We start from the raw sequence: 27066 nt of genomic DNA on the forward strand, positions 1-27066 counted from the left end.
CGAAATAGAACAGTACATTTACATAAAAACTAAACTAAACACCACCTGAACAGGCCATGAAGGCTCAATGGCACCGACCAGCCGCTATGTTATTCTCAGCCAACAGGTGTCATTGGATGTGGATATGGAATGGCATGTGATCAGCACATTGCTGTTCTGGCTGTTTTGTCAGTTTACGAGATCAGAGACGCTACTTCTCAGTCAAGTAGCTCCTCAGTTTGCCTCAAAGGGCTGAGTGCATCTTGTTTGCCAATAGTACTCGGCAGACCGGATGGTCACCCATCCAAGTGCTAGCCCAAACCAACAGTGCTTAAACTCTGAGATGTAATGGGAATTGGTGTTGCCACTGCGGCAAGGCCATTGACAGTACATTCACCTTCAAAAATTTTTGTTATAAAATGTATTCATATTGAGTTGGTCATAATTAAACCTTTTTAAATCAGAAAGCACTTTAATTTTAAATGTTTTATTTATGAAAAACCCATATATAATGTACTATGTTTTATCTGTTTGACAACTTGGCATGAGGTCCAACTCAAAATGAACACATTTCATAACATTTTTTTGAATTTAAATGTACAGTTTCATTTCTGTTTCTTGTAATGCCAAACTAAAACTTCTGTCACCAATAACTTATGATATGAGATATATTTCATGCACACTGATCAGCCAAAAAATTATGATCACCAAACTACGATATAAACATGTCCAGGCAATAGCAGCATTACCTGGTGAGCAATGACTGTTAGTCAGGCACACGCATGGTGCATTTAGTATCAGTGAGAGTGCTGGTCATATGTAGAATGGGGGAATCATGCAGTCTGTCTGAGTTTGACCAAGGGCAGATTGTGATGGCCTGGAGGCTTGGCAGAAGCATTTTGGAAACTGCATGACTTGTTTAGTGTTTGAGGAGTGCTGTGTAAGTGTCTTCAGTCCATGGTGAAACCATGTCCTGATGACAGGGAGTTAGGCAGCCACCCCTCATTACAGATGTCAGATGTCATAGGCTGGTCAGACTGGTAAAAAAGGACAGGCAGCGAACTGCGGCAGAGCTAACATCAGAATATATCTGGACTATATCTCATGTCATAGTTTAAGATGTAATATTTAAGACAGAAGTTTTATTTTGACATTATAAGAAACAGAAATGCAACTGCCAATTTACATATCTTCAAAAAATATTTGTTATAAAATGAGTGTGTTTGACCTCATGCCAAGTTGTCAAATAGTTAAAATGTGGCACATTATACAAAGGTTTGTCATAAATAAAACATTTAAAATCAAAATGCTTTTTGATTTAAAAAGTTTTATTTATGACCAACCTTTATGCAGTGTGCTACATTTTATCTACATGACAACTTTTTGTGAGGTCTAACTCAAAATGAACACATTTTATAAAACAAATTTTTTGAAGATATGTAAATGCACTGTTCCATTTCTGTTTCTTGTGATGCTATGTTAAAACTTGTCTGAACACACTGTGCACCGAACACTCCTGATTACCTCTGCAGGCAATGACCCTTGCCTGTGCCAGTGTTAACACCATGACCTTGGCAAGTAGAATGGAAATAGGCAAGTGACGATCAGTACCGGTACTGCACATTGGTGCAATGGCAGAGTGTTGCATGGTCTGATGAATCCTGATACCTTCTTCATCATGCTGATGGGAGGTCGCAAATCCATTGTCTTCCAGGGGAACAGCTCCTCTCAACACTTGCACTGCGGGATGGAAACAAGCTGGCTGCAGTTCCATTATGCTCTGGGAAACATTCATGTGGGCATCCATGAGTCCAGTGGAGCTTGTGGAAGGCACCATGATAGCCAAGGAGTATAGTACACTGGTTACAGACCTAGTACACCCCTTCATGATAATCATGTTTCCCAACGGAAGTGGCATTTTTCAACAAGATAGTGTACCGTGTCACAAGGCTATGAGAGCGATGGAGTGGTTCAAGGAACACAGTGATGAGTTCCAAGTGATGTGCTGGCCCCTCAGCTCACCAGATCTGAACCCGATCAAACACATCTGGGATGTGATAGAACGTAGCATCAGCGCTCATTGCCCCTCTCCCCAAAAGTTATGGAAATTAGGTGACTTGTGTGTGCAGATGCAGTGCCAACTCTCTCCAGCAACCTACCAAGGCCTCATTGCTTTCATGCCACGATGCATCACCAATGTTATCCATGCCAAAGATGGACATACTGGCTATTAGATAGGTGGTCACAACATTCTGACAGATATTGTATGTGTACTATGTTACAGACCAAAAGATGACAGCATAGTCTGTTGGAACCAGTTGCTTGTAAATAAAGAAATTTTTATGTGATTTTGCCTTTAGAAAGAGTTTACCAATTAAAACAGATCACTCCTTCTGATTTCTCAACATGAAGAAATTCAGTCATTTAAATGGGTAAATTGAAATTATGTGTGATTAAAAGTTGATTCACAACAGGTGAAGGAGTATAAAGGATCTGCTCCTTCATTTTCAACACGTAAGAAATCGCATCTGAAGTCAAATATACTCATACTTCTCTTAAATGTTACCCTGCAAATAAATTTACAAAATCTGTAGCCTTGGATACAAAACAGTGATAAAGTTTATAATGGACAATTGGTAATTAAATGTATATGAAATGGCTGATATTATAGGCACATCAGAAGAAAATGTATGGTCATTTTACACAAAGAATTAAGTATGATAAAGCTTTGTGAAGGATAGTTTACTAGTTATATATTGACCAGAAGGAAATGAATAACAAATTTCCCAGTGAAGTTTGGACTGCTGAGGAGAAAAAAAAAACTGGTTTTATGCCCAGTTTGTTTTTGTGGAGGAGGCATGAGTCTGTCACTTCATGTCATAACACCACTGAAAGCAATGAGTGGAAACCTGTGGCATATGTTTTCTGGTATACAATAGAAGTGTTGTTTTTGTTGACAGCTTTTCTAAGGTTACAACAGTAGCTGGTAAACAACCATACAAGTTTTCTGAAGCAATTCGCTGGAGTAAATAAATGAGCAGAACCTTTCATTGAGACAATTTTCTTATTCCTAAATTTGATTTGGCAGTGAAAAAATTGAGAAATTTGATGTAGTGAGGATGAGAGTAGAGAAAAATAATGGGGGGCTTCATTTCTGTCCACCGTTGCCTCACTACAGGTGGGTCTCTCGTACTGGGTTCTGACTGATCTGACCTTCCCCAACCTATCCCTCTCTCTCCTCTGATGAAGGAACTGTTCATTCTTTAAGTTAGATAGTGTGTCCCTTTCACATTCATTTGTGTCTACTGACAGTACTATATATTTTGACTCCTGGAGGTAAGTACTGACCAACTACTCTGTCTCATAATTTACTAATTTTCTTGAGTGAATTTTTGATGGATATTTTGCATACCTCTCAATATATCACTCCATGACAGAAGAAAGGGAAATAAGTTTAGGATTTAACATCCTGTTAGTGATGAGGTCATTAAAGATCAAACACAGTCAAAGATATTCAAATCATAACAATAATGGAACTTTATGGTTGGAACAATAGATAAATTAGTGCAAAGGCAACCTCTTACCTATAGTGCACTGATGTGTGGAGAACAGACACACACAACAGGAAACAGCATTCAGACTAGCTTCTGATCCCTTACTCTTTTTTCTAGCAATGTGTTGTGGCTGTGGGAATGTGCATTTGAGTGTGTGTGTTTGAATGTGTATACTTGTGCTAGAAAAAAGATCAAGAGCTCAAAAGCTAGTGTGAATGCTGTTTCCTGTTAGGTGTCTCTGGGCTCCGTGCATTGGTCCACTACAGGTAAGTGCTTGCCTTTCTCTTATTTTGAATTAGATTGTCAAAGGATAGGGAAGGAACTCAGCTAAGTCCTTTGAAGGGACCATACCTGCAATTGCCTTAAGCAGTGGAAAACAGAGATTACAAGGATATTTTAAGTATTTGCATTCCTAGTATCACTGAAGATCATCTTTAACACATTCACGATGGCATGTACCACTAGTGGCTCAGGCTAGATCTTCCTGCTGGGTGGTGTGTAGCACTGGTGACTTACACTCACTTTACCCATTTTGGTACCCTCAATGCACTACATATAATGTAGTACCTTTCAGCCTGATGCAGCAAACAACTGTGAATACAATTTTGTGTGATCCTTCAGTGAGAGAGCTTTCTGAACAAATGAGACATCACATATTTTATGATTAATTTAGTGAAAAATTATTTTGTGTGATATCTCTTTTTTCAAAAGAATGGACTTTTGAAATAAAGGGTCAGTATATTAAATTACAAAAGATCAGTATATAAAATTGGAATATGACAGCTGCTCCATGGTGAGAAATAGAAAAGTAGCACTACAAGATGCAGGGAAGCATGAATACACACATCACCCTACAGAGAGAAACAAAGTAATCAGTGCCAGCATGAACGTGTTAATGTTTCTATAGTATGTGATGTCACTGGTGGAAGGAAACATTATCGATTATGGGACAAGAAGCCAACAAATGGCAATTTGGAATGAATAAAACATATGCTTTTTTCTTTTAAATTTTGATCTTGTGCCAATTCATGGTGGTGGCCTCTAGTCCCAGACAATACTTCATGTGTACAGGATGCAGGAGATTGATTTTTATATTGCATAGTTTATACATGCTGCTAATACATTGTTGACCTTTTTTCTCACATACCATCTGAGCTTGAGTTTGTGACAGATCTCAAGAATACACCTTCACTACATTATAGCCAGACAGACACATACATAACTTAAATATGTAGCAGACTCTGTGAGTGCAAATGTTTAAATCACAAATAATATACAGAAAACATCTTTTATTTAGGCATTACATACACTGTACAAAATCATACACACAAATACATAAAAAAGACGTTAACAAAATCCAGAGTATAAGCGTATTCAGATCACATTAAAGAAACAGTTTCATTCATGAAATTCAAAGCTTGTGTCAGAAAACAGGACAATAAGTAAAGACAGTTATCATCATAACATAGTCCTACTGTTCCCTATCATACAAACTGATGTGACTCCATAGTTATAGTGCTAAATAATTTCTCAGTCAGCAGAGGATCTAAATTGAGCTGCTTTTTCATGTTGGTAAAAGTATGTGATGTATCATAAAATTTAATTTTAGGAAAGAGGCATCACTACAGGCAGCTCCACAGGGTATACATAACATCAAATAAGGGGTCTGATGGAAAAGTAGCCAATATCACCCACAGATTTACTTTTTTTATTGAATCCAGTGGCTGTTCCTACCTAAGCATTATTTATTTAACCTGACCAATTTATTCCATTAACTTACAGCCTCTTGAAATGCACCAAATTTTCCTTAGAGGAATGAGAGTAAAATGTAGCAGTAATCAGTCTGAAGGTTGGTTTGAATGAGAAAGTTTTCTGTTAGACATGTTCGTATTGCTAACCATGATCATTATAATACGGTATATAAAATACAGGGAAAGGGTAGCAGAAAAATGGGATGGGGTGAGATCAGAAATTGCTAGGTGGACAATGTCTATGTTTTGTAGCCTTTGGTGACTGTTGTTGTGTAACAAAAAAAAAAAAAAAAATCTTCAAAACTGTTAGACTGTGTCATTCCTCAAATGCCTTTTGCTCCTCATATTAGGATCAATTTTCAGTGAGCCCATCTTGTGTGAGTCAACAGTCTTCAGTTCTTAAGCTCCTGAAAGGGTTTCCATTGATGAGATTAAACTGTTGACACAAAGAAAATTTGAAGAATGAAAAGGGCTAAGAGAGTAACAGACTGTAGACAATAAATTACATGTCCATTGATCCTAAGGATGCTATACAGTATGAAAATAAAATTAATGAAGAAATAAATTGAAAGAAAAAAAGAGATAGAAACATTTATGAAAGTATTTAAAAAGTCCTTGCAACATCATGATGATGTCTGCACAGAAATTTTGCATGAATACAGGACAATGGATTTCTTTTCCAATATTGAAAAATAGTATTTAACAACTAGGTACATATTACACTGTCAAGTAGAGTTGTTGTTGTCCAGGATTTGGTCGATGCCATTATTTAAACAAATGTGTGACTATTGTCCATACAGAAGATTGCTGTGGACCATTCTTCACTTAGTTGAGGAATGAATGCTTGTAATGTGAACAGTACTTCACCAACATACAAATTAATAATTCAACTGAATTGTTAGCAGCGTATGAAAAACTAACTATTCAGTCAAAAAATGTGTTTCCAGTGTTAAAAATAACCTCTCACTTTTCTGCGCATTTACGGGAAAAATGCTTGTTGCATGTTACTTTTAAAATTTCTTTTGCAAACATACTGGTACTATTAAATTTGTGTCACCAACATATGAATGTCCTATTTACATGGGTGCAATATAAAAATTATAGATTTCAACTGTATCTTATCGTTATTCTGTGGCATAATTGATTTTCTGATGACATGGGCCACTTTTCAGTGAACTGTCAAATTGTACAAAATCCTACTCTCTAGCCTCTTAATGATCAGTCCCAATGCTCTTGGAATCACAACTTCCAGGTGCAACATACACAACATAGTCTTGAAATAACAAAAGTCACCAGATCAATCATTCTGGAGCTGTAGACACCCAGCTATCCTTTAACTAGCACAGTTTACTGCCTATACAATCAATACTGTTGGTTCTAAGTTCACACACTTTGTTCTTCTGTCAGAATCTTTCAGCAGAATTAGTGTGATTGTAAATGGCCCTGCACAACCAATTCCTTCCTAAAATGTAATGTGTGCCAGAGGTTTGAAGTAAACTATAAATTCCACACTAACTTAGGTCCTGGAAATGAAGTAAAGATTATATTTAAAATAGATAAAAACCAGGTCATAAAATGGATGAAATAATGTAAAAATAATTTTCTTGGAGTTTCCATGAAAATTACAGCAACAATGGACTTTCTCTTAAAGGTTTGGATAGATTTGTGGTGAAGGAGACTTGTTTATGACAGGTTCCCTGAGCTGACAAGTGTGAATATTAACTGAACCATCAGTCGATTAGGTAATGCATATTAAATGCTAACATGGGTTATCTACAGGAGTATGGAAAGATTGGTACAAGCTGACTTAGGGTAAGATCAATTTCAGCTATGGAGAAATGAAGGAACATGTGAGGCAACATTGACCCTATGCCTCATCTTAAAAGATAAGCTAACAGAAGACAAACCACCATTATAGCATTTGTAAGTTTAGAAAAAGTTTTTGACAATGCTGAGTAGAATACATTCTTTTAAAAAAATGTTATCTATAACATATATAGAAATGAGATTGCAGTTATAAGAATCAAAGCACACAGAAAGGAAGCAGCATTTGAGGAGGGTGTCAGACAGGGTTCTATCCCATCCCCTGTGTTATTCAGACTGTACTTTGAGTAAAGGAAATCAAGAAGAATTTGGTCAAGGTATTAAATTTCAGGGATAAGAAATAACAACTATGAGATTTGTCTGTGACTTGGTATTTCCATGAAAGGCAGTAAAGAATTTGGAAGAGCAGCTGTATGGGGAGGATAGCATCTTGAAACAAGGTTGTAAGATGGATGTCACCAAAAGTAAGATAAGGATAAGAGAGTGTAATTGAATCAATGCAGGTGAAGCTGAGCAAATTGGAAAGTGAGAGACTTAAAGTAGCAGATTAATTTTGCTACTTAGGGAAACAAATAACTAGTGATAGCAGAAGTAAAGACAATATCTGAAAAATAATTTAGTGACAAATACACACTGATTACAGAGTTTTATCTGGAAAATAATAATTGGATTGTAGACGCAATTCAAGTGAAAAGTGGACAATAAACTGTGTAGACGGGAAGAGAAGAGAAACTTGGGGAATGAGGTGATACAGAAGTATGCTAATGAACACATAGTGAATTGAACTGGAGAGCAAAGTACTTTGTGGCACAGATTGACTAATAGGAGGGGTCAATCAGTTCATAGGATGCATCCTGATAAGTTGACCTGATAACTGGGTGGTGGTGGGGGGAAAAGGGGGAGGGGAGTACAAAAATTATAGACAGAGAGCAAGGTTGCAATTCAGTAAACAGGTTCAGGTGGATATTGTTTGCAGTTGTTATATTTACACAGGACAGACTGGTAGAGAGAGAAGGAAAGAAGTTTGGGAACCAATGCCATAATCTTTTTTTTTTTTAATACATGGTCTCTAGTGACATTGCTGAGTGCAGTATTGCATCATCAAAATTATTTGATTTGGTGCTGTCTACTAAAATGATGTGAACGTTTTGGCAAGTTAAAGTTATGATCCAGATGTGGGTGAATGTGTGCAATGATCTTTCATTTAAGTGGTCCACAACAGATTGACTTTCCGCTGGTTTCTCTATATTGCAATCACAAGAGAAAATCAATTTCCACTTGCAACTTACCACTAGTTATGGCACACAAAAGAACACATTCATTGAAAATTGCAAAATGGTTCAGAAATATGAAACACACAAATCACTCAATGGCTCACAATAAGCCTTGTACAACTATACAGAAAACTTATCCAGTTTTTTTAGAAATGTTGGGAGGTGAGCTAAGCTGCCACACTTTGAACTAGGTACATCAATATCAAATGTGGTTTCAATAAGAATTAGAAAGCATTTTTTGTTATGGTATATGAGGGAACTTCATCTGTATTGACTGCACTGAGATGATTTGAACAGACTTCTGAAATGTAGCAACTGTATTCTCCCGTACAAAAAAGTGTTACATGATATTCTAAGGCATGTGCAAGTTTTTGTGGTATGTACAGGATTGAGCAAGGAAGTGATATAGTGTGAAAGGGAAATTTACCAGCCTACCCTCCACAGCTCCAGCTTTTGAGCTTGATGTGTGAGTAGAAAACTGGTAGATGTATGGTGCTGCAAAAAAGATGAAAATTGTGCATCTGAATTCCTGCAATTCAAATGTGTGGGTGGTTTGTAACTGAAAGTTTTGGGGATATAGTTGTATTCAAGAACAACCAACATGCTATCTGTCTGGGAAGGTAAATTGTCGGAATATGGGCATCTAAGAGACAAAAATTCTTATGGAACCACACAACATGTGGAAAAGTCACCCAGGATTTATATTTCATGTGTCATTCAAAAAAAGATCTACAGACCATTATTCATTCATATGCCTGTGATTATATAGTGATTCATTTGGATAAGTTTGGGAACTGACTAATGCCATAGCTGAATGAAGATAGTAATGGCTATATCTACTAACGTGACAGGTACTGGCTTACTGCAACAGAGGCAGATGGGCACAGTGGACAAACAGTAATGTAGTGGGGCTCCAGTACCATGGCTGAAACCCCTGTGACTTCTTCCTCAGTTGATTCCTGAAGGACACCATATTTCTACTGCCATAGCCCACAAATTTCCATGTTATTTGCAACCTTATCACCACAGCTGATTATCACACTGACATTGCTATAATAGGACATGACTGGAATGAAATAGATCTCCATGCAGATGTCTGCTGCACATTCAAGGATGGATGCACTGAACATGTATAACATATATTATTTAAAACTTTATGACTTTTTCTGTATTTTGGCAATAGAACTAGGATACATTGTATACTTTCTTTCCTATTAATTGTCTTATGTTTCACAGATATACTAATAACTTCTGCTGACTGCTTCGTAATGTTTAGAGTTGCTGTATGGAGTGGGCGTTCACTGCCAAATTGTGACTAAGTATATGAAAGCTATCAGCCACATTTGTGTTTCTTGATATTTGGGCAATGGTTCTGCCATTAACATTTTGTAAGTGCATTGGAACAGGGTGAGGAGCTCACAGCTTATTGAGACAAGTCTCTGGTAAGCTCCACTTGAAGCACCTCTTTAATGTTGCCTGTTGTAAAGAAGTCACTTGGTGTCAGATATCTGCCTAGATAACAACTCTCTGCTTGGGGTCATCATAATGATGATGAAAATTTATCCTATAGAGAATGAAACTGGGGAGTAGAAACCATGGAGGTTATGGTACATTCCTGAAAAGTGACTTGTCACCTCAGATTATCAGCAATGATGCTTTTGACCCCAACTTTACACAGTACTTCCCTGAAGGCTATATTGGATTCATAAGAATGGTTCTGTGGATGGCCTTCACTGGTGTCACATTGCACACTGTCATATTAGGGGACTCGGGTCATTTCAGCACCAATTACTGTGCAGTCTGCCAGAGCAGCTTCTGTGGTGTTCACAGTGTTGCACAGGATGTAAGTGCTGTTAGTAGACACTAGCAGCTGAGGTATCTCTCTCATAGCCACCTCATTGTGGTGGCCTGAGGACAGCAGGAGTGCAGCAGCTGGGTTGCGCTCGACGGTGGGTGGTGGACACTGGCCCATGCAGGAGGCTGCTCAGCTAACACGCCTGCCTTCCACTGCGGCACAGCTCCTGAGGGCTGCCAGTGCAATGCTGCGAGTTGCGGCCATTTGGGGCGGCCACTGCAATTGCTAGGATTTCCCTGGAACACAAACAACAAATGTGTCATTTTTGAATTGCATTTAGCTTTCGGTCGTGGATCCATTCAGTTAACTTATTAGCTCAATGCACTTTTTGAAGACATCTGTGGTGTGATTTAAAACACAGCAATCTCTCAATTCAAACACAAACTGAAAGCAATATCTGCCTGGCAGCTCCTCGAACTCCATAAAAGAATTTCTACAGACAAAAATGATTATATGTAAATGATTATAGTTGCTATTCTCTTTAACAGATAGAATGATTGTCAGAGAACATTAGTGTTGTTCATATTTACTGTTGTTACCAGACCTGGTAAGATATATAAAGGGCACAAAGAGTATCAGACATTGAGTGATCACTGTCTAGGACATGGAGATGCTGCGTCTGAGACTGTTATCTGCACCTGATGGGGCTTTAAAGGAGCCTCATTGTATTTCTCCATTTGGCCAGCTTACTCCAGAACAGCTACTTTTAAATGTACCGCTCCACAATTGTGCATGTACACACACAAATATCCTTTCACTATAAGGAACACCGTTCAATTACTCAATTAGCTTGCTTTGCAGGAAATGAAGATACACATGACCAGTAAATTGACCAAGTATTTAATGCAATCCTATCAACTGAGTACAACACTTGCCCAAACATTAATGGAAAATCTCGGTTGATGTACCATCTCAATAGTTGCATGTAGGATTTAATAAGTCCAAGTTTTATGTGTTATGGATGTTACTAATACCATCTTGTGTGAAGCATGCTTCCTCTATAAATGACATGTACACAAGAAACTGTGGATCATTTCCACTCAGTGTAAGGATCAACTGGATGAAGGCAACCTGTGCTGGAAAGTCAAAAGTGAGGTGTGAACAGACCTTGCACACTTTGTACATAAGGTGGATACAATTGTCTCTCATGTAAATATCAACCACGTGGTGGATGGCAAAATGTGTTCTGCTAAAGCAATACTTCTGGAACTTGTGCTGGGCACTGTGTCTACGGTTCTTTATCTGCCTGCATGTTGCATGTTCAGTTTATCTGCTGTCTGGCTGTCTCCTCTGAGGATATGCTTCATGACACAATTGTGCTGCCTCCTGCACATTGCCATTAACATGCGCCCATACATGAAGTGGATGTCAGCCGTGTCTTCATTTGAAAAAAGTGTGTAGAGCCATGGTAACCATTTCAAATGCTACATATGTGCACTGCATTTGTTATTCATTTTGGAAATTGATCCTTGGTACATAAATATTGTAACAGTGGCACGACTGCACTTGTGCTTATGTCATATCATAAAATCATTGGTTTCTGGCACTATTCTTATTAGGATTATTTGCTTGTTTTGTTGTCCTGTGCTCATACCATTCATTTGTACCTATAACAGTCAAGCACTTTATACATGAAAAGAATGATTGTATAGATAATAAATGTAAGAAATGTTACTCTTTCTATGGAGTTAAGAACATAGTTTGTTTAGTTATTTTCCACAGAACTACAATGTTTAAAAAGAAAATTTTTTTCTGCCATGCAGCTGATGCTACCACTTCCCCCAATGATTTTCGAAACTATAATGGAATGTTACCTATCTCACCTGCCTTATTTGATTATAAGTCTTCCAAAACTCTTCTAAATTCTAATTCTAATATTGGATTCCCCGTCTCCTCCCTATTGATTCCGGATTCTTCTTCTATCACGTCATCAGATAAGTCCTCATCCTCACAGAGGCCCTCAGTATACTCTTCCTGCTGTAATATCCACGACTATTTTATTCAGAACAATATTCACGACAGCATTGTGTGTGGAATTTGAGCGAACGTTCTCGTGATATTAATAAAAAAGGACTTCATCGATCCTAAAATAATAATAAATAAATATTGTCATTGACATAATTCAATTTTCTGTGAAAATCATATCTCAGACAATACTCATGGAAAAAGATAATGGAAATCTTCATCTTTTGTTATCTGTGATTCTACTAGAATAATCCTTCTTGTTCGAACTGTTGTAGTGATCGGACATGTTGATATCTTGTAGCACTGAGGTCTGTATAAAACTGTATTATGTTGTCAATTAATATTTGAAAAATAGAGTTTGCGATAATAACTGTGTATTGGTGACCCAGAACCCACTTTGAGAAAGTAAATTCGACTTAGATTGTGAATAATCTTTAAATATAGTGCAAAATGCATCTTACGTGATATAATTCTTATCTGCTGATGTATGAAGCCTAGTTATTTCGTAATAATTTTTATGAAATATTTTGACAGGAAAAATACATTAGTGTCGTGTGCGTGTAGTATTGTGTGACAAGACTGTCCATCTTGCTTAAAGAAAAGTGCTGCCACTTCGAATAACAGTTGCGTTAAATTCGATAAACGATCTGCAGCTTAGTGCCATTTACACTGCTTGACAGGCAACATTGCTACACGTTCCCAATTGGAGATTTCTTTAACAAAATAATGACTATTAGTCGGGAAAAGCAGTGTTCAAATAAAACCTCTGTTACATTGATAATAAGTAACTAGTTTTATGGTAATCTTGCTGAAATTGTACACAACATGCAATCAAACCACAATACTAGCACGCCACACTACCTATCCGTTTCCACATCTGATTTTTTTTTTAACAGTGGAATTTCCGTTGCACTCTTGATGTTACGACCTTTGCTTTTAATTTCACCGAAACTTGATTTGAATTTTCTGTACGCTCCATTAGTCCTTCTGAGAATCATTTCTTTTTTGATTTCTTCAGGTTTTTCTTTGAGGCTTTTTTCAGGTTTTTCCTATTTAAGTTGTTCGTAATTTAACTCCTAGGTATTATTTGAAATTATGGCCTTTAGATTTGACTGAAGTTTAACGGACTCCTTTTGGCACTCATGTGGATGCCGCACACTTTTCATTATCTAGGTTCAATTGCCAATTTTGTCACCATGCAGATACATTTTCTAAATCGTTTTGCAATTTGTTTGGCCTTCTGATGACTTTACTAGGCAGTAAACGAGAGCGTCATCTGCAAACAACCTAAGACTGCTGCTCAGATTATCTCCTAAATAGTTTATATGTGTAAGGAACAGCAGAGGTCTATAAACTACCTTGAGAAATGCCAGAAATCACTTCCGTTTTACTCGATGACTTTCCGTCAGTTATTACGAAATGTGATCTCCCTGACAGGAAATCACGAATCCAGCCACGCAACAGCGACGAAATTCCACAAGCATGCAATTTGACTATAATCCGCTTGTGAGGTACGGTGTCGAAAGCCTTCTGGAAATCTAGAAATATGAAATCAACTTAAAATCCCTTGTCGATAGCATTCGACACTTCGTGTGAGTAAAGAGCATCAGAGAGGCAGTTCTGCCTTTGCAGTTGATAATGAAACCAAGATTTAAGACGTTCATAGGACTTGTCAACCTGGAAAAAGCATTCAACAATGTCACGTGTTGCAAGATGTTCGACGTTTTCAGAAAAATGGGGCTAAGCTGCGGGGAAAGACGGGTAAAATACAATACTTACAAGAACCAAGAGGGAAGAATACGAATGAAAGTTCAAGAACAAAGTGCAAGAATTAAACAGGGTGTAAGACAGGGATGCAGTCTTTCGCCCCTGCTGTTCAATCTGTACGTCAAAGAAGTAATGACGGAAAAAAGGAAGATTCAAGAGTGGGATTAAAATTCCAGGTGAAAGGATATCAATATTAAGATCCGCTTTTGACATTGATATCCTCAGTAAAAGTGATGAAGAGTAACAGAATCTGTTGAATGCAATGAACAATCTAATGAGTACAGCATATGAAAAGAGAGTAAATCGACGAAAGACAAACTAATAAGGAGTAGCAGAAGTAGATGAAGATACGGAATTTCGCTACCTAGGCAGAAAAATAACCCATGATGGATGGAGCAAGGACGACATAAAAAGCAGACAAGCAGTGGCGAAAAAGGAATTCCTGTTGAAGAGAAGCCCATTAGTTTTAAACATAGGTCTTAGTCTGAGGAGGAAATTTCTGAGAATGACCGTTTGAAACAGCATTGTATGGCAGTGAGAAATGGACTATGGGAAAATCGGAACAGAAGAGAGCAGAAACATTTGAGATGAGGTGCTACAGAAGAATGTTGAAAATTAGGTGGACCGAAAAGCTAAGGAATGAAGAGTTTCTTCGCAGACTCGGCGACGGAAGGAATATGTGGAAAACACTGGGAAGAGGGAAATGGCAGCATCAAACCAGTCAGAAGAATGTTGACTCAAAAAAAGTGACAGTCCATCATGGAGATTAGACTACTTTCCTTATTTTCATTCACTGATGACATGAGGCATTAGGGTACAAAAGGGATAACTACCGTACTCCCAATTATGGAACTTATTTTTGTATTAGAAACGGGCAGTTCAAGCAATTTGTGATGTAATATCGCAAACCTCTTATCGACCCCTGTTCAGGTGTCTAGAATACTGACATTGGCCTCTCAATATTTAGTTTCCTTTGTTGTTAACAATATGAGCTTATTCCCAAGAATTTGCAGTTTTCACTCAGTTGGCATTAGGGAGAAATCCGTCTGCAATTGGATCGTACCTCCTTGACTCTTGTGCTGTAGTCCGGTGCATCCATTTCCAGTAAGCTGTCACAAGAATTAAAAAATCTTAGCAGTAATCCTCGCACATTCAAGTCCAAACTGAAGAATTTGCTCATGGTCACTCCATCTGTTGTGTCGGATGGTCCTTGCAAATAATTAAACTAGTTGCTGTGTTACTGTTGGTTATGTTAATATACAGGATGGTTACAATTAAACTTTCACTGTTTGAGAGAGCTCCCACGAATAACGAGTGAACGTAGGACAATTAAACTTTGCGGAAACACTTGTAAGGACATGCAATGGAGAAGTAACGAATAAACAGTTAAATGAAACACATTTTAATTTCCACATGAGAGAGCAACATCTGTTGATTGAGTACGATGTTCACGTTCCAGATTGCAAGCGTTGCTCAATGTGACGACGACCATGTGGATGCACGACAGCTTGGAACGGCTCTAGAGATTGCAGGACAACTGTTCGCAGCAATGGTGAACCATGGAATGTTCAGCTGTCTTGACACAGCTCGTGCACTGCTTGAAGATTACATATTGCGTATAGCGTTGTCAGCAGTGGCGAAAGTAACTTCTTCAACAATCTGTAGCTCAATTGACCGTCGGCCTCTCCCAGGACCGATTCCCAAACCACCAGTTATTTCGAGCTTAGGAATCATGTTCTTCAACTTCGGTGCGGAAAGAAGACCTGTCTGTATTCCTTCAATGCCTCGATGCGAAGAGCAGGAGCACTATTTCTGTTGTTTTGATAAAACAGCTTTTGGAGAAAAACTCTGCTCACCTTGTCGAGGACCACGTTGAGCTGTAATGGGGACTGATGACTTTGTTTCAACCCGACGTCGCCGAACCAATGCCGGCGCCTCAGTCTTGTCACTGACAAGACCCCCCTCAGATTTAGTTATAAGTTGGCACAGTGGATAGGCCTTGAAAAACTGAATCCAGATCAATCGAGAAAACAGGAAGAAGTTGTGGGGAACTATGAAAAAATAAACAAAATATACAAACTGATTAGTCAATGCGCAACATAGGCAATATCAAGGACAATGTGAGCTCTAGAGCACCGTGGTCCCGTGGTTAGCGTGAGCGGCTGCGGACCGAGAGATCCTAGGTTCAAGTCGTCCATCGATTGAAAAGTTTAATTTTTTATTTTCAGACAATTATTATCTGTCCGTCCTTCCGTCCGTCCGTCCGCCCGTCCGATACGAGGTAACTGCGCCGTAGTTTGGGGCGCCACACCTAAACAAACATCGAAACACACGTCAGTCGACTACAGCGCACGGAAGAGAGAGTATTCCTGCTAACGAGGCTCCCTGGCTGGCAGTTGACTGTTCACTACTTTGGACGAGAGTGCATTAAATACGTGAGATGTATTCCGTGGGCAATATGAATCCAGCAAATATAGCTCGCGACTTCAATAACAATCGCACGGTTTTGCGGTGCGGTCGCAAAGCACAGGAGCTAAACTTATTACAGTGAACAGAGACATCAGTGAACGAACGGACAGATCATAACTTAGCGAAAATAAAAAAATTAAATTTTCACTCGAGGGAAGTCTTGAATCAAGGACCTCTAGGTCCACCGCGGCTCACGCTAACCACGGGACCACGGCGCTCCTTGGCTCACACTCTCCTTGATGTTGCCTATCTTACAGATGGACTACTCAGTTTGTACATTTTGCTTACTTTTTTCATAGTTCCACACAACTTCTTCTTGTTTTCTCGATTGATCTGTGTTCAGTTTTTCAAGGCCTATCCACTGTGCCAACTTATAACTAAATCTGAGGGGGGTGCGATGGGGAGGTTCCCTTGTAAGAAAGTAAATGTTGCAGAGCACACTATGAACGCCATTTCTATAAAGTTGGGTACCCATGGGGCAGATAATTTTGCGTCTACACTGGCTCAAATACTGAAAGTTTTATTATAACCACCCTGTATACTGGCAGCTTTTCGTCTGCATAGGATTCGTGTACATTTTATTTTATCTATTATTACTGTTGTGTACATAGTTCTGCGTAGTCAGCGCGTACACAACTTTCCCACTAGAGTGCGCCCCGCTAAGCACAACAGCGCAGGCGCAGCGCTCGTCCGTCTCCGCTCTACGAGATGGCGCTGCCATAAAGACGGACCAAATTCTGCTTCCGCCGATCGCGTATTAATATGTAACGCAGCCAATTAGATTGCTGCTAACGTAGAACCTTTTCTTTCTCCTCGCGGATCACATTCGCGCAGTGATACATGAACGCACGAGGTATTATAACGAGTATGCAGACCTCCTATTAGTTAGTCTGCATTTATCTGCACCTGTCTGTACCAGTCTGCATTAGTCTGCATTTGTCTGTACCAGTCTATAGTCAAGTTTCAGTCTGCGCCTAATAATATTATCATATTCCTGTACATAGCCATGAAGAGAAATGTATAGACACTTTGTCAAGTATCAGAGATATATGAGAATAAGATTAACGTACCAAGACCAAAGGAACTTCAGATTGTCAATTGTAAATAGCATCCAGAATCAAGTTAAGTAAGGTTTATGATTGTTATTATTTTAACAAATGTGTGTGAAAATTAATCAAGTTCTGTTTAAAGTTGGTCACCGTCAATCTGCTACTCTAAGCGTGCAAGTGGCATTTCTATCGTCTGACCTAACGGCAGAAGAAAAACACGCCACGATCAGACCACGAGACATATTGCTGACACTCGCCTACTTCGTTAGAGCGATAAGTCAACTAATGTGATGGTGTGTGTACCGAAGGTCTTACAGTACGCACACCACAATTACTTTTCTGATGTCAGTTTCATGTACTGCCTCGTTCCATAAGCAAGAAAATTTGCTCCTCAGTTTCATCCTACAGCACTACAAGTGTGAAATAAAAAAATTAAAATAAAAGACTGCTACCGATGCCGAGACATAATCCGAGCCAGCCGACGGTCCCATGTTAGCCAACCAGCTTTGTCCACACCTAGCCAGTTCATCTTCTAACTACCGGTCTGCGAGGTGCTGCTAGACCTGATGATTCCGAGATTCGGGCTGGAGTCACCGAGAGAATACCACCTCCAGGGCAGTTCCAACCGGTGTCTGGGCGTCTCCAAGGGGCCTGAGGTTAGGAGCCTGCGCGACAGCGCGCCACGCACCACGTCGAGTGCCTGGGCAGCAGGCTCTCCAGCACATAGGCGCCTGCTGCCAGTAGAACGGGACCTGTGGCACGCGTCACAGCTTGTGGCACTACACGTCTTCCGAGTTGCAGCGACCGTCTCCGGCGCCGAGCGAGTGACTATTTTGGACCAATTTAGTACTTAGTAAATGCGCATTTACGTACTTGCAAGCCCTCGATAACATATGACAACATTAAGGACTTTATTGGATACCTTTTCATTGACGTACTGCAAAAGAAAAATTTGGAATAGGAATTAAAATCCGTGGAGAAGGAATAAAATCTTTGAGGTTTGCCGACGACTATGTAATTCTGTCAGAGACAAAGCAGTTGAACGGAATGGACGTGTCTTGAAAGGAGAATATAAGATGGACATCAACAAGAGCAAAACGAAATTAACGGAATGCAGTCGAATTAAATCATGTGATGCTGAGGGAATTAGATTAGGAAATGAGACACTTAAAGTAGTAGATGAGTTTTGTTATTTTGGAAGCAAAATAAATGATGATTATTGAAGTAGAGAGGATATAAAATGTAAACTGGTTATGGCAAGGACAGCGTTTCTGAAAGTATTTGTATGGAGTGCAGCCATGTGTGGCAGTGAATCATGGACGATAAATAGTTTAGATAAGAAGACAATAGAAGCTTTCGAAATGTGGTGCTGCAGAAGAATGCTGAAGATTACATGGGTAGATCACGTAACTAATGAGGAAATACTGAACAGAATTGGGATGAACAGAAATCTGTGGCACAACTTGACTAGAAGAAGGGATCGGTTGGTAGGACACTTTCTGAGGCATCAAGGGATCACCAGTTTAGTACTGGAGGGCAGCGTGCAGGGTAAAAATCGTAGACAGATACTAAGAGATAATTACACTAAGCAGATTAAGATCGATGTAGGTTGCAGTAGGTACTCGGAGATGAAGAGGCTCGCACAGGGAGAGCAGCATGGAGAGATGGATCAAACCAGCCTGTGGACTGAAGACCACAACAATAACTTTGTTCTCGCCTGGCCCCGGACGTGGCCTAACGCTCGCGATGCATGTCGGGCAAGACAGTTCATGCGACCTCACAAGTTCGTAATGGGGCCCATATTTCCCGTCGGCCCCACAGACGTGAGACTGACGTTAGTCTTCCAACAAGCGGCGCCCCTGAGAAACACGGGTCCGGAAATAAACGAGGCCCATGGAAAATAGGGGTCCACTAACGAACTTGAGACGTCACTCTAGTTGCTTTGCTCGACATAAATCACGAACGCTCGCCTACGTCCGGGGCCAGGCTGGAAATCAGTACGTCAGAGAGAATAAAGTCCTTAACGTTGTCAAGTGTTATTGGGAGCTTGCATGATTTAAACGCGCTACTAAGAAATGTTAGACTGGTCTAAAATAGTAATTCGCTCCGTGCTGGAGATGGTCACATCAATCTGTAAGACCTGCAGTGTTCGGTAAGATCTGTAGTGAGTGTTACTGAATAAAGAACGTACTGTGATGCACGCCACAGGGCCTACATAGCACGACGCTGCTACTTTGCTGAGGCAGCTGTGAGGTAGCACTGCTGCCCGGAGGTCAACACACGCCATTGAGTCGCCGCCAGCCATAGATGTATGTGCGTCTTACTGAATGAAGAATGTACACTCTAAGACAAAAAAAAGAAAAGAAAAAGAAAAAAGACGCACCACGAAAGAATTATCCGAATAAGAGAGAAATCGGTAGATGTGATGTACATGTATAGACAAACAAATGTGCACAGTGTCCTAAAAACTGGATGACTTATTCGAGAGAGTGAGCTTCAAAAACTGAGTAAGTCAAAGATGCATTGGTCCACCTTTGGTCCTTATAGAAGCAGTTATTCGGCTTTGCATAGATTGACAGAGTTCTCAGATGTCCTTCGCAGGGATATCGTGCGAAGTTCTGTCCAATTGACGCGTTAGATCGGCAAAATCCCGACCTGATTGGGGATGGATCCGGCTACCTTGCTGGTCAAGGTAGGGTTTGGCAAACACAAAGACAAGCAGTAGAAAATCTTGCGGTATGCGGTTGGATATTATCATGCTGAAATGTAAGCCAAAGATGGCTTGCCCTGAAGGGCAACAAAACGGAGCTTAGAATATCGGTGACATACTGTTGTGCGGATGACAACTAAAGGGGTGCTGCTATGAAATGAAATGGTACCCCACACCATTATTCCTGGTTGGTGGGACGTGTGGCGGCCGGCAGTCAGGTTGGTATCCCACCGCTGTCCAGGGCGTCTGCAGATGCGTCTTCACTGGTCATCGGGGCTCAACTCGAAATGGGACTAATCTCTGAAAGCAGTTCTACTCCAGTCAGTGAGATTCCTAACCAAATGTGGCCGTCACCACTGCAGACGTGCTTGTTGGTGTACACAGATTAATGGTACTCGGCGCAGGGGGGCCCATGAACTCAGCCCACTTTCTGTTACCCGTTTGTTAAAGGTCTTTGTGCTCACTGAAGCACCACTTGCACGTCGAATAATAATGAATCTAGAGCCCTGAGTGTCTCTCTGACGATCGCTCGATCCTCTCGTTCTGTCATCTCTCTAGATGGACCGCTTCCTTCCTGATGCTATGTTCTACCATGGTTCATCCATTCCTGCCAAATCGTCGAATAGGGGCAGAGTTACTATTCGAATGTGAAACGATTTGCCGATTAATTCGACCAGCACGTCCTCTCTCAAATGCTGACATCTGCGTATATTGTACATGCGCATGACTGCGAGGCATAGTTACTGTTCAGCTGAATACATGGAATTAAAATCGCAAAGATTTTTTATGCCCTGGCATCGACGTGTCTCATGTTTACTGGTCATGCCAGCTGCACCGTCAGATTGCGCTGCAGTATCACACATTCATCCATCGCCCACGAAAGCTTACAAATTTGTATTTTCAATCGAGACCTGTGTGAATGTCAATTCGTGACCAGTTTACATAGCTCCTTGATGGTGCATCGTTTCTTTTTCTGTGTCCTGGAGTGTATTTGCCAATTGAGCTCTTATGATTCCACGTCTGCCGTGTTGCTGATGTTACGTAGCGAATCGTCCTGCACACGTCATTCTGTCTATCCCGGCAATTAGTCGCTGTCCGCACCCCTGACATATTTGGATACTACAGCTGAATCGGTGTAAGATGATCTCTGACAGTTGCAATGTGCTGGCAGCAACAGTTTCGCAGGCCTGTGTCAACCAGTGACGTAAGGCGATTCTGTAAACGTCTCCAAGGCTCAGTGTTGTCACAGCGCTGTAGATGGTTACTGTTTTGCATGGAGCTGTTAACGTTTCGCTGTTGAAAGCTGGCAACAGCGCTGGGAGCCGTCAAGGCTCTTCTATACCATCTCGATTACAGAACTAGTACTAGTAGCATTATCAGCAGCAGCAGTAAGTAGTATTATGCATCTGTGGATAACTTTTGCTAGTTTATTGGACATATCATAACACAAGAAAACATAGACGGTACAAACAGGCGTTTACCGAGTACATACTGACATGTCTAATTCGACGAATATGGGACAGGTAGTTCCATCAGCAGCAAACAAAAAGAGTTTGAGGGAAGTTTGAATGGCTGAGGGTTTGCGAGTCTTGTAGAGGAATTGAGGTGTGCAACTCACGTAGGGCGCCGCGTGGGCTGCAGCTTCTGGGGACTGCAGCGGAGGTGTCGGAGCAGCAGATGGCTGGCGGCGCCGGGTCCGGGGGCGGCGCAGGCGGTGAAGGCGGCGGAGGCGGCAGCGGCGGCAGTGGCCGCGTGGGGGGCGGCGGCGGCGGCCGAGGCCAGCGTGCGCGCGCGGCGGCACGCCGCCCCCAGGGGGGACAGCCGCGGCACCGCCTGCTGGCACGCGCCTGCAACAGCGCACCGCCCGCTGCAGAACCGAACCACTGCCTGCGGCAATCTGAAAACTGCTCCAAACACGTCCGAGTTTCAGGTGAAACGTAATCTGCGAAAAACGCGGCCGTTTGAATAGATCTTTTCCCAGCCTATTGGGAGATAAGATAACATGCGTCTGCAACCTTCAGTTCCGACGGCGGAAAGCATCATGTTTGGAACTACTCGAAGGCAGTCCCTGATTATGTGAGATCTTAACTTTTCCCGGCGAATTGAATGTTCAGATAATTTACGGGTTTGCTGCCAGGTGACGTCGTCGACCACCGGTGATATTTCGGCAGGAGCACACGCTGCCATTCTCAAGGCAAGCCTTTCACCCGGCAGCAAACCCGTAAATTATTTGAACAAGTCCCTGATTAATTAGGAGACTGAGGAAATTGGATAGAGGGCATAGCTCGAATTAAAAAGAGCAGGTTAAACATTAACAAAGAGATATATGTATTATTTAACGGGTAAAACGATCATCCCGTTGCAGTTGTACGTTGCCCATCTAACGGCTTCCAGGGGCAACAAAAACTTAATTTCAGCATTTCATATAGTTACTGACCGAATTTAAAAAGCTATCATAATCTACTTATTAAGATGTATACTCTTACGTTAAAGGTTTAATACAATAAGACAAGTAATAAAGCTAGATATTGTGTATACGTCTTGAGGGAGAGTAACTCACGGTGCGCACATTACCCGGGGTATATTCATCCAGCCTTTCAGAATGAGAGCACTTAGCGACTACTAACAAACTTTACCAAATTTTTCTCTATGACGGCCCTCACAAAATTTTAAAAAGACAGAAGTGCATAGCTTACTACATTTCAGTGTTCACGCAGTAAAACTTTAGCATTAGGAATGACGTTTTAATTTATTATTATCTTACTATTACTTCTGTTCGCGACACAGTTTGCATACAGTATCCATATATACCACTGAATACATTTGCAAAACTGCGCCATTTTAGTTCAGTAGATATCACGCCAAAAACAATGAGACGCGTAAAAAACTAACTTTTCTTAAAACTGAGCGCAAATTATCCATGCTATACTAGTTTCCCTAAAAAATCGAGGATACTGGGGTTACTGGCATTTTACTACTAGCACGTCACAGATATGAGTCGAGATAGCCTTCAAAGCGATTTAGACTTACTAAGAGACAATGAAATAATTTGGGCGAAGGTCAAGGTTAAAGCAGGCTCAGACATGGTAACTGAAGGTCTCTATAGGCCCCCTGGCTCAGCAGCTGTTGTGGCAGAACACCTGAAGGAAAATTTGGAAAATATTTCGAGTGCATTTCCCAACCATGTTATACCTTTGGGTGGAGATTTTAATTTACCAGATATAGACTGGGAGACTCAAACGTTTATAACGGGTGGCAGGGACAAAGAATCCAGTGAAATTTTTTGAAATTTTTTAAGTGCATTATCTGAAAACTACCTTGAGCAGTTAAACAGAGAACCGACTCGTGGCTATACCATATTAGACTTTCTGGTGACAAACAGACCCGATCTATTTGAAACAGTTAACGCAGAACAGGAAACCAGCGATCATAAAGCGATTACAGCGTCGGTGATTTCAGCCATAAATAGAAATATTAAAAAAGGCAGGAAGATTTTTCTGTTTAGCAAAAGTGACGAAAAGCAGATTTCAGAGTACTTGACGGCTCAAAACAAAAGTTTTGTCTCAAGTACAGATAGTGTTGAGGATCAGTGGACAAAGTTCAAAACCATCGTACAATATGCATTAGATGAGTATGTGCCAAGCAAGATCGTAAGAGATGGAAAAGAGCCACCGTGGTACAACAACCGAGTTAGAAAACTGCTACGTAAGCAAAGGGAACTTCACAGTAAACTTAAACATAGCTAAAGCCTTGCAGACAAACAAAAATTACACGAAGCGAAATCTAGTGTGAGGTGGGTTATGCGAGAGGCGTTCAACGAATTCGAAAGTAAAGTTCTATGTACTGACGTGGCCGAAAATCCTAAGAAATTTTGGTCTTATGTCAAAGTGGTAGGTGGACCAAAACAAAATGTCCAGACACGCTGTGACCGAAATGGTACTGAAATAGGGGATGACAGACTAAAGGCCGAAATACTAAATGTCCTTTTCCAAAGATGTTTCACAGGGAAGACTGCACTGTAGTTCCTTCTCTACATTGTCGCACAGATGACAAAATGGTAGATATCGAACTAGATGACAGAGGGATAGAAAAACAATTAAAATCGGTCAAAAGAGGAAAGGCCGCTGGACCTGATGGGATGCCAATTCGATTTTACACAGAGTACGCGAAGGAACTTTCCCCCCTTCTTGCAGCGGTGTACCGTAGGTCTCTAGAAGAGCGTTCCAAAGGATTGGAAAAGGGCACAGGTCATCCCCGTTTTCAAGAAGGGACGTGGAACAGATGTGCAGAACTATAGACCTATATCTGTAACGTCGATCAGTTGGAGAATTTTGGAACACGTATTATGTTCCAGTATAATGACTTTTCTGGAGACTAGAAACCTACTCTGTAGGAATCAGCATGGGTTTCGAAAAAGACGATCGTGTGGAACCTAGCTCAAGCTATTCGTCCACGAGGTTCAGAGGGCCATAGACACGGGTTCCCAGGTAGATTCCGTGTTCTTGACTTTCTCAAGGCGTTTGATACAGTTCAAATGGTTCAAATAGCTCTGAGCATTATGGGACTTAAGATCTGAGGTCATCAGTAACCTATAGCTTAGAACTACTTAAACCTCACCACCCTAAGGACAACACACGCATCCATGCCCGAGGCAGGATTCGAACCTGCGACCGTAGTAGTCGCGCGGTTCCGGACCGAAGCGCCTAGAACCGCTTGGCCACCGCGGCCGGCTGATAGAGTTCCCCACAGTCGTTTATTGAACAAAGTAAGAGCATATGGACTATCAGACCAATTGTGTGATTGGACTGTAGAGTTCCTAGATAACAGAATGCAGCATGTCATTCTCAATGGAGAGAAGTCTTCCGAAGTAAGAGTGATTTCAGGTGTGCCGCAGGGGAGTGTCGCAGTACCGTTGCTATACACAATATTCATAAATGACCTTGTGGATGACATCGGAAGTTCACTGAGACTTCTTGCGGATGATGCTGTAGTATATCGAGAGATTGTAACAATGGAAAATTGTACTGAAATGCAGGAGGATCTGCAACGAATTGACGCGTGGTGCAGGAAATGGCAATTGAATCTTAATATAGACAAGTGTAATGTGCTGTGAATACATAGAAAGAAAGATCCTTTATCATTTTGCTTCAATAGAGCAGGTCAGCTACTGGAAGCAGTTAATTCCATAAATTATCTGGGAGTACGCATTAGGAGTGATTTAAAATGGAATGACCATATAAAATTAATCGTCGGTAAATCAGATGCCAGACTGGGATTAATTGGAAGAATCCTAAGGAAATGCAGTCCGAAAACAAAGGAAGTTTGCCCACTGTTTGAATACTGCTTAGCAGTGTGGGATCCGTACCAGATAGGGTTGATAGAAAAGATAGAGAAGATCCAACGGAGAGCAGCGCGCTTCGTTACAGGATCATTTAGTAATCACGAAAGCGTTACGGAGATGATAGATAAACTCCAGTGGAAGACTCTGCAAGAGAGACGCTTAGTAGCTCGGTACAGGCTTTTGTTGAAGTTTCGAAAACATACCTTCACCGAGGAGTCAAGCAGTATATTGCTCCCTCTTACGTATATCTCGTGAAGAGACCATGAGGATAAAATCAGTGAGATTAGAGCCCACACAGAGGCATACCGACAATATTTTTTTCCACTAACGATACGAGACTGGAATAGAAGGCAGAACCGATAGAGGTACTCAAGGTACCGTCCGCCACACACCGTCAGATGGCTTGCGGAGTATGGATGTAGATGTAGATGTAGATGTAGATGGGTATATTGATAGAGACAGCAGCCAAAGTTATGGTCTGGGGAATGTCTTCGTGGCATTCCCTGCGTGATTTCGTCATTCTGGAAGGCACAATAGATCAACACACGTATGCATCTATCCTTGGGGACCATGACCACTACTACATGCATTATGTTTAACCTCGGCAGGATGACATCTATCAGCAGGACAATGCACACAGCTCGTAGAGAACCAGCGTGTTTTGAAGAGCACCGGGATAAGTTTATCGTAATCCCCTGGCCATCAAACGACCCCGGATATAAACCCATTCGAGAATCTCTGGGACCACCTCGATCGGGGAGTTCGCGCCTTGTATCCGCAACCGAGAAACTCAGTGCAACGGGCCACAGCACTGGAGTCAGCATGGCTGCTCATCCCTCTCGGTACCTCCCAGAACCTCACTGACTCTCTTCCTGCGCGACCCACAGCGATACGGGCAGCAAAAAGGTGGATATTCCGGCTTGTGACAGGTTGTTACATTAATGTGGCTGGACAGTGTAGTTATACTATTTTTGAAATTCGAAACGTTGTGAACTGAAATTTGCTACCACTTGTTCCTAAAAGTTACAGCACTTATATTTCTTCAGTTATAAACTTGCTAAAAGTGACACCAATGTTTAAATGAGCTAGGTAGTGAAAGGGAGCCAACTGCGTTGCCGCAGTGGTAACACAGGTTCCCGTCAGATCACCGAAGTTAAGCGCTGTCGGGCTGGGCTAGCACTTGGATGGGTGGCCATCCGGTCTGCCAAGCGCTGTTGGCCAGTGGGGTGCACTCAGCCCTTGTGAGGCAAACTGAGGAGCTACTTGATTGAGAAATAGCGGCTCCGGTCTCGGAAACTGACATACGGCCGGGAGAACGGTGTGCTGACCACGTTCCCCTCCATATCCGCATCCAGTGACGCCTGTGGGCTGAGGACGATACGGCGACCGGTCGGTACCTTTGGGCCTTCATGGCCTGTGCGGGAGGAGTTTGGTTTAGTTTAGTTTAATTAGGTAGTGAAAAGGAACGTTTCACGTGGAGATCGCAACACAGCATGCAAGTGCAACCTATCGCAGTCTTACGGCGTTT

The 27066-nt window shown here is 41.2% G+C and overlaps 1 long non-coding RNA gene and 1 pseudogene across 1 annotated transcript; one reads left to right on the forward strand and one right to left on the reverse strand.

The window, feature by feature from the left end:
- Nucleotides 1-4805: 4805 nt before the first annotated feature.
- Nucleotides 4806-21902, reverse strand: LOC126480066 (uncharacterized). Its single transcript, XR_007587445.1, has 2 exons — nucleotides 21816-21902; nucleotides 4806-10473 (listed from the first exon to the last, which is right to left on the reverse strand). It is a non-coding gene; the product is annotated as an uncharacterized LOC126480066 (long non-coding RNA).
- Nucleotides 21903-26640: 4738 nt separating this feature from the next.
- On the forward strand, nucleotides 26641-26758 carry LOC126419748 (5S ribosomal RNA; annotated as a pseudogene).
- The last annotated feature ends 308 nt before the right edge of the window (nucleotides 26759-27066 follow it).

This window comes from Schistocerca serialis, chromosome 1 (genome assembly GCF_023864345.2).
Source record: "Schistocerca serialis cubense isolate TAMUIC-IGC-003099 chromosome 1, iqSchSeri2.2, whole genome shotgun sequence".
In the NCBI taxonomy this organism is placed as follows: domain Eukaryota; kingdom Metazoa; phylum Arthropoda; class Insecta; order Orthoptera; family Acrididae; genus Schistocerca; species Schistocerca serialis.